Raw genomic sequence first — 7,500 nt, forward strand, 5'->3', positions numbered from 1 at the left:
TGCCCCGATAGGCTTGGTACGCCCCGATATGCGCACGTGTGCCCCAGTAGGGCTCGGTATGCCCCGGTATGTACGCGTGTGCCCCGATAGGCCCGGTATGCCCCGATATGCACACGTGTGCCCCAATTGGGGTCGGTATGCCCCGGTAGGTACGCGTGTGCCCCGTAATGCACGTTTCGCTGATCTCCCCGCATGTCCCGCCCCTATATGTAATACTTACTTACTTACTTACTTTCTTTCTTGCTTGCTTGCTTGCTTGCAATGGTTGGGAGTGCCCGGCATGCCCCGCTGCAGAGACCAAGGGCGCAATGACTTGGCACCGCGGATGCCGGGACTCCGGCACTTCCCGTGGCACTGATGGTTGGTTCCAAAGACAAAAGGCCGTGCAAGGCCACCGCATCGCGGATGATTTTGCTCGTGCTGGAGCCTTTGTGTGGCCAAAGAACATGCGCGAATGCTCGTGTCGGAAAGGTTGGTGTCCTGGCCCCGTCGGGTGTCACGAATGCTCGGTTGCGAAGACCATGGGACCAAAGCCATGGCACGTCGGATGATGGCTCCAGCTGGCGCCCCGGCACTTTCTGTGGCATTGATGCTCGGTTTCAAAGACAAACGTGCGCAGGGCCAGGGGACCGCGGATGACTGCTCGTGCTGGCCCCGTTGGGCGGCATTGATGGTCGGTTGCAAAGAAAATGCGCGATTGCTCGTGTCGGGGACAGGCAAGCCAAGGCCAAGCGAGCCATGGCAACGCGGATGATGGCTCCAGCTGGCGCCCCGGCACTTTCTGTGGCATTGATGCTCGGTTTCAAAGACAAACGTGCGCAGGGCCAGGGGACCGCGGATGACTGCTCGTGCTGGCCCCGTTGGGCGGCATTGATGGTCGGTTGCAAAGAAAATGCGCGATTGCTCGTGTCGGGGCCTGGCAAGCCAAGGCCAAGCGAGCCATGGCAACGCGGATGATGGCTCCAGCTGGCGCCCCGGCACTTTCTGTGGCATTGATGCTCGGTTTCAAAGACAAACGTGCGCAGGGCCAGGGGACAGCGGATGACTGCTCGTGCTGGCCCCGTTGGGCGGCATTGATGGTGTGTTGCAGAGAGCATGTGCGATTGCAAGTGTCGGCCGGGTTTGGGTTCCCTTGGGCTTTCGAGCGCCTTGGACGCTGTCTTGCGAAGACCATGGGCACAAGGCCCCGTCCTGGCCCCTTGTTCGATTCGCTCTCGTCTTGCGCTTGCTTCCAAGGTCCTCCATGACCTTCCCCATGGCCTTGCTAGATCCCCCCCATGACGCATGACCTCTGTCCGTTGATTGGTTTTGAGTGCACACCATGCCCGGCTTGGCACCGTGTTGTCGCGTGAGTGGCATTTGGATCGTGCATGGTGGTGGGCTACCCGCCAATGCGCACAAGCCTTGCACACTAGCCTTGCGCACGAGCCTTGCACAAAAGCCTTGGACACAAGCCTTGCGCACAAGCCATGCACACAAGCCTTGCACACAAGCCATGCATACAAGCCTTGCTCACAAGCCTTGGGCACTGGCCCATCGCACCAGCCTTGCACACAAGCCTTGCGAACTAGCCTTGGGCACGAGCCTTGCGCACTAGCCTTGGGCACTAGCCTTGCACACAACCCTTGGGCACTAGCCTTGCGCACCAGCCTTGCCCACAAGCCTTGCACAGCAGCCTTGCACACTAGCCTTGCATACAAGCCTTGCACACTAGCCTTGCACCCAGGCCTTGCTCACTAGCCTTGGGCACTAGCCTTGCGCACTAGCCTTGGGCACTAGCCTTGCCCACAGACCTTGGGCACGCAGGCCTTGCACGCTAGGCATGCTTGGGCAAGCAGCTCCCGGAACAAGTCGGCGGCTGTAGGCATGGTTGGGCGCAGATCCCGCATCGTCTCGTCGCGTCTGGGCGCAAACCCGTCGCGTCTCGTTGCGTCTTCAGAAGTCGTCGCTAACAGCACCTTTGGTTGCCACTGGTGGTTAGGCGGGTTGGTTGCGCAAACCCTATAGGAGGGTGGCATGCTGCGGGGCGCTGGAATGCGCAGGTTTAGGGCGTTTTTGCCCGGATAGGCACTGGAATGAGCTGGTTTTGGGCGTTTTTGCCTGGACAGGCTAAGGAATGGGCATGCTTTGGGCGTTTTTGCCCGGATAGGCACTGGAATGGGCTGGTTTTGGGCGTTTTTGCCTGGATAGGCTAAGGAATGGGGCATGCTTTGGGCGTTTTTGCCCGCGTAGGCACTGGAATGCCTGGCCTTGGCTGGGCATTGCTGGGTTGGGCTCCCTTGGCCTTTCAGGCGCCTTGGATGCTGTCTTGTGAAGACCATGGGCACAAGGCCATGGCATATAGTGAGGAATGGACCACGGTTGCCAGGGCTAGGCATATAGAGAGGAATGGACCACGGTTGCCAAGGTTGCGCAAGTTTTGGGCATTTTTTGCCCGGATATGCCCAAGTATGCCCCGATAGGCCTGTTACGCCCCGGTATGAACGCGTATGCCCGGATAGACTCGGTATGCCTTGGGATACATGCGTATGCCCCGATAGGCTTGGTACGCCCCGATATGCGCACGTGTGCCCCAGTAGGGCTCGGTATGCCCCGGTATGTACGCGTGTGCCCTGATAGGCCCGGTATGCCCCGATATGCACACGTGTGCCCCAATAGGGGTCGGTATGCCCCGGTAGGTACGCGTGTGCCCCGTAGTGCACGTTTCGTAGATCTCCCCGCATGTCCCGCCCCTATATGTAATACTTACTTACTTACTTACTTACTTTCTTTCTTGCTTGCTTGCTTGCTTGCAATGGTTGGGAGTGCCCGGCATGCCCCGCTGCAGAGACCAAGCGCGCAATGACTTGGCTCCGCGGATGCCGGGACTTCGGCACTTCCCTTGGCAGTGATGGTTGGTTCCAAAGACAAAAGGCCGTGCAAGGCCACCGCACCGCTGATGGTTTTGCTCGTGCTGGCGCCGTTGTGTGGCCAAAGAACATGAGCGAATGCTCGTGTCGGAAGGGTTGGTGTCCTGGCCCCGTCGGGTGTCACGAATGCTCGGTTGCGAAGACCATGGGGCCAAAGCCATGGCACGTCGGATGATGGCTCCAGCTGGCGCCCCGGCACTTTCTGTGGCATTTTTTGCCCGGATATGCCCAAGTATGCCCCGATAGGCCCGTTACGCCCCGGTATGAACGCGTATGCCCGGATAGACTCGGTATGCCTTGGGATACATGCGTATGCCCCGATAGGCTTGGTACGCCCCGATATGCGCACGTGTGCCCCAGTAGGGTTCGATATGCCCCGGTATGTACGCGTGTGCCCTGATAGGCCCGGTATGCCCCGATATGCACACGTGTGCCCCAATAGGGGTCGGTATGCCCCGGTAGGTACGCGTGTGCCCCGTAGTGCACGTTTCGCAGATCTCCCCGCATGTCCCGCCCCTATATGTAATACTTACTTACTTACTTACTTTCTTTCTTGCTTGCTTGCTTGCTTGCAATGGTTGGGAGTGCCCGGCATGCCCCGCTGCAGAGACCAAGGGCGCAATGACTTGGCACCGCGGATGCCGGGACTCCGGCACTTCCCGTGGCACTGATGGTTGGCTCCAAAGACAAAAGGCCGTGCAAGGCCACCGCACCGCTGATGATTTTGCTCGTGCTGGCGCCGTTGTGTGGCCAAAGAACATGCGCGAATGCTCGTGTCGGAAGGGTTGGTGTCCTGGCCCCGTCGGGTGTCACGAATGCTCGGTTGCGAAGACCATGGGACCAAAGCCATGGCACGTCGGATGATGGCTCCAGCTGGCGCCCCGGCACTTTCTGTGGCATTGATGCTCGGTTTCAAAGACAAACGTGCGCAGGGCCAGGGGACCGCGGATGACTGCTCGTGCTGGCCTCGTTGGGCGGCATTGATGGTCGGTTGCAAAGAAAATGCGCGATTGCTCGTGTCGGGGACTGGCAAGCCAAGGCCAAGCGAGCCATGGCAACGCGGATGATGGCTCCAGCTGGCGCCCCGGCACTTTCTGTGGCATTGATGCTCGGTTTCAAAGACAAACGTGCACAGGGCCAGGGGACCGCGGATGACTGCTCGTGCTGGCCCCGTTGGGCGGCATTGATGGTGTGTTGCAGAGAGCATGTGCGATTGCAAGTGTCGGCCGGGTTTGGGTTCCCTTGGGCTTTCGGGCGCCTTGGACGCAGTCTTGCGAAGACCATGGGCACAAGGCCCCGTCCTGGCCCCTTGTTCGATTCGCTCTCGTCTTGCGCTTGCTTCCAAGGTCCTCCATGACCTTCCCCATGGCCTTGCTAGATCCCCCCCATGACGCATGACCTCTGTCCGTTGATTGGTTTTGAGTGCACACCATGCCCGGTGATTGAAAAATTAAATAACCGCAAGTGCACGGATCGTGTAAATACGGGTCGAACTCAAGGAAGAGAAATCTAGTTGTCAATCCTATTCTTTTACCGATTAGAATACTAGCTATGATATAATGTTGCCTGGAATGGACTCAGGATTTCCGTGGACTTAGACCTCGGAGCCAACACTATATATAAGCGTGTATTCTATTCAATCTAAGAATCAAATTCAACTACGATCTTGATTTGGAAATCTTAATTTAGGCAAAGTGTACCAAAATTCTAATGATCTTTATTAACTACTTATCTAATCTAATTAGAAAATCAAATTCTAAGGGCTTAAGAAAATTGAAAAAAATTGCAAAAGTAATTTGGAATAGTGTAAAAATCTTAATTCAATATAAAAGATGACTTAGGGTTAGAATCCACCATGGGTTTGGATTAGATTGATTAATTAAAACAACTCTTTTGAATTAGGTTGAAAATCCAAATAAACAGTCAATAAATAATAAGATCTAAAAGATGTCATTATTTATGAGTATTTAATCAAATTAACCCTCTAATTTATATTAATTATATAGAATTTAATCTTTGTTAATCAACAATCATCCATACGAAAGGGAAAAGCCAGTGGCATGGATGATTGGGATTTGTACAAAAAACAAAACTCTACATAATTTGTTAGATAAGCCACTGGTTTTAATTACTTCTCATTCTCCTTCCCCATGGCTTCATCTAAACCCTAAGTATAATGGGTTTAGCTACTCATGGAGAAGGCTAAAGAAACAAAAATAAAGGGGATAGAGAAGGGAAGAAGTGCCATATAAGAACTTTAAAAAGAAAAATAACACAAGTACTCTCTTTAATATTAAACTTCAAAACAAAAGTACATCGAATTATAACTTGGAATTGAACTTAAAAATAAAGAACACAAGTAAAGTAAACTTAGTCTTTTTCTCCTTCGAACAATGGTTGAATCCTTGATCGCTCTCCTTCTTTCCTTGATGTCGCCTTGGATTAGGATCTCGGACGGTTGGATCGTTCTTTGATTGAAAGAAAGAAAAGAAAAAGAGGTTGAAAAGAGAGCAAGAAAGAATAAGAGATAGTAGAAAGAAAGAACAAGCAAAAGCATAGAGAGAGAGAGAGCAAGAGTATGGGAGAGCAAGAGATTAAAGAGAATGAGAATTAGAGAATCCTCTTTTCTCGCCGGTTGGAAGAAAGAGAGATATATAGAGAAGACAAATGAGAAATTACAGAAAGTAGAGAGTGAAGAAAGAAAGAAAGCTTGCTAATCATGAGATTGCCCAATAGGTAGGATTGCCAAAATCAAGAGAGACCTTACAAAAAAAATTGGCCGAAACTATATTTTCTTCAAGAATAGCTGAATTCTTCTTTAGCAAGTAATTAACAACCCTTGCGTTCTTTCTCCCAACAATCCAATTTAGTGGGCCCTACATATAACTTTCCAAATCATGAGAAGTAATGGAACCGAAATATCACTGGATGTTACCCACTGAATATGGTTTGTTGCTAAAAAAAAATCAAAATAACCTTGCTGAATCTTCATGCAAATGAGCATGATCTTGGTGGGTCCCACGGTTATAGACAAGATGCCAAAACCGAGCCTACTAAAAAACAGAAGTTACTTTGCTTCTCTCACTTTCCACGTTTTTACAAAAGAAAAGTAGCAAGTGGGACCCATTTCCAAATACAAACCATGGCTGAATCTTTTTGTGCCAAAATACCCAAACAATCACAAACGTCCATTTCATATGCATGCCTAGAATACACAAATTGCTATCTAAAATGGACGTTGCATGGATTTCTCATGAGATAAAAAGAAACAGCAGCTTCTATATTGAAATTGCATGATGTCACGCCCACCTATATCTTATTGACTTTCCAATACTATTTCCATGCATGCTGCCAACCATTGGTAATATTTCCAACCTTAAACCTTTGCATGGTATCCTATTATTATAAAGCTTTCCAAATTGGAGATGCACATGCAACGTCCACCATATTCCACTAACTTTATATTTTCATACTTTTCATTCCTACCCCCCTCCAATTTCATACCTAACTCCATCAATTTCCAATTGCCAACAATCGTGGCCCCCACATGAATTCAAAAGAACTCTTTTTTTTTTTTTTCTAATAAATATAGACTCACTTTCTAAACCCAAAGTGGGCTGACCGAATATGGATGAATTGGTGTTGCACAATAGTGGGCCCCTACTTATGGAGAAATGATATATTCGAACCCTTCTATATTCCCAAGCCAACCCCTTCTACTATGGGTAATGAGAGTACTTAGTGGTCCATTCCATGGGATGATCTAAACCATCCATTTGGCGAGCCGTCAAATGGATGATTCGAAGCATTCGTCTTGTGGGCATTTAAATTAGTTGCACTCCTAAAATGACTTCCCAAGGCTATTTTGAACCAACCAATTGGTGGATCGTAAAATAATCCGAACCCTTCAAATGATGATCCACAATGGTGTTGATCCAATAGTTGTTTCCACTTTTGAATCTTTCTTTGGAATTTCATCGTTTTAGCTCCATTTTTCACGATAATCCATAAATAACCCTGAAACACCAAAAACAAGAAAAATACATTAGTAGCACCGCTTTAAATGAGAGAATTACATGATTTTTCTACCTACAATTCACACATAAATGTGCTCATCACCCGGCTTGGCACCGTGTTGTCGCTTGAGTGGCATTTGGATCGTGCATGGTGGTGGGCTACCTGCCAATGCGCACAAGCCTTGCACACTAGGCTTGCGCACGAGCCTTGCACAAAAGCCTTGGACACAAGCCTTGCGCACAAGCCATGCACACAAGCCTTGCACACAAGCCATGCATACAAGCCTTGCTCACAAGCCTTGGGCACTGGCCCATCGCACTAGCCTTGCACACAAGCCTTGCGCACTAGCCTTGGGCACGAGCCTTGCGCACTAGCCTTGGGCACTAGCCTTGCACACAACCCTTGGGCACTAGCCTTGCGCACCAGCCTTGCCCACAAGCCTTGCACAGCAGCCTTGCACACTAGCCTTGCATACAAGCCTTGCACACTAGCCTTGCACACAGGCCTTGCTCACTAGCCTTGGGCACTAGCCTTGCGCACTAGCCTTGGGCACTATCCTTGCACACAGACCTTG

This window comes from Tasmannia lanceolata, unplaced genomic scaffold (genome assembly GCF_043159265.1).
Source record: "Tasmannia lanceolata isolate RefF3 unplaced genomic scaffold, GAP_Taslan_0.1 ptg000037l, whole genome shotgun sequence".
Classification (NCBI taxonomy): domain Eukaryota; kingdom Viridiplantae; phylum Streptophyta; class Magnoliopsida; order Canellales; family Winteraceae; genus Tasmannia; species Tasmannia lanceolata.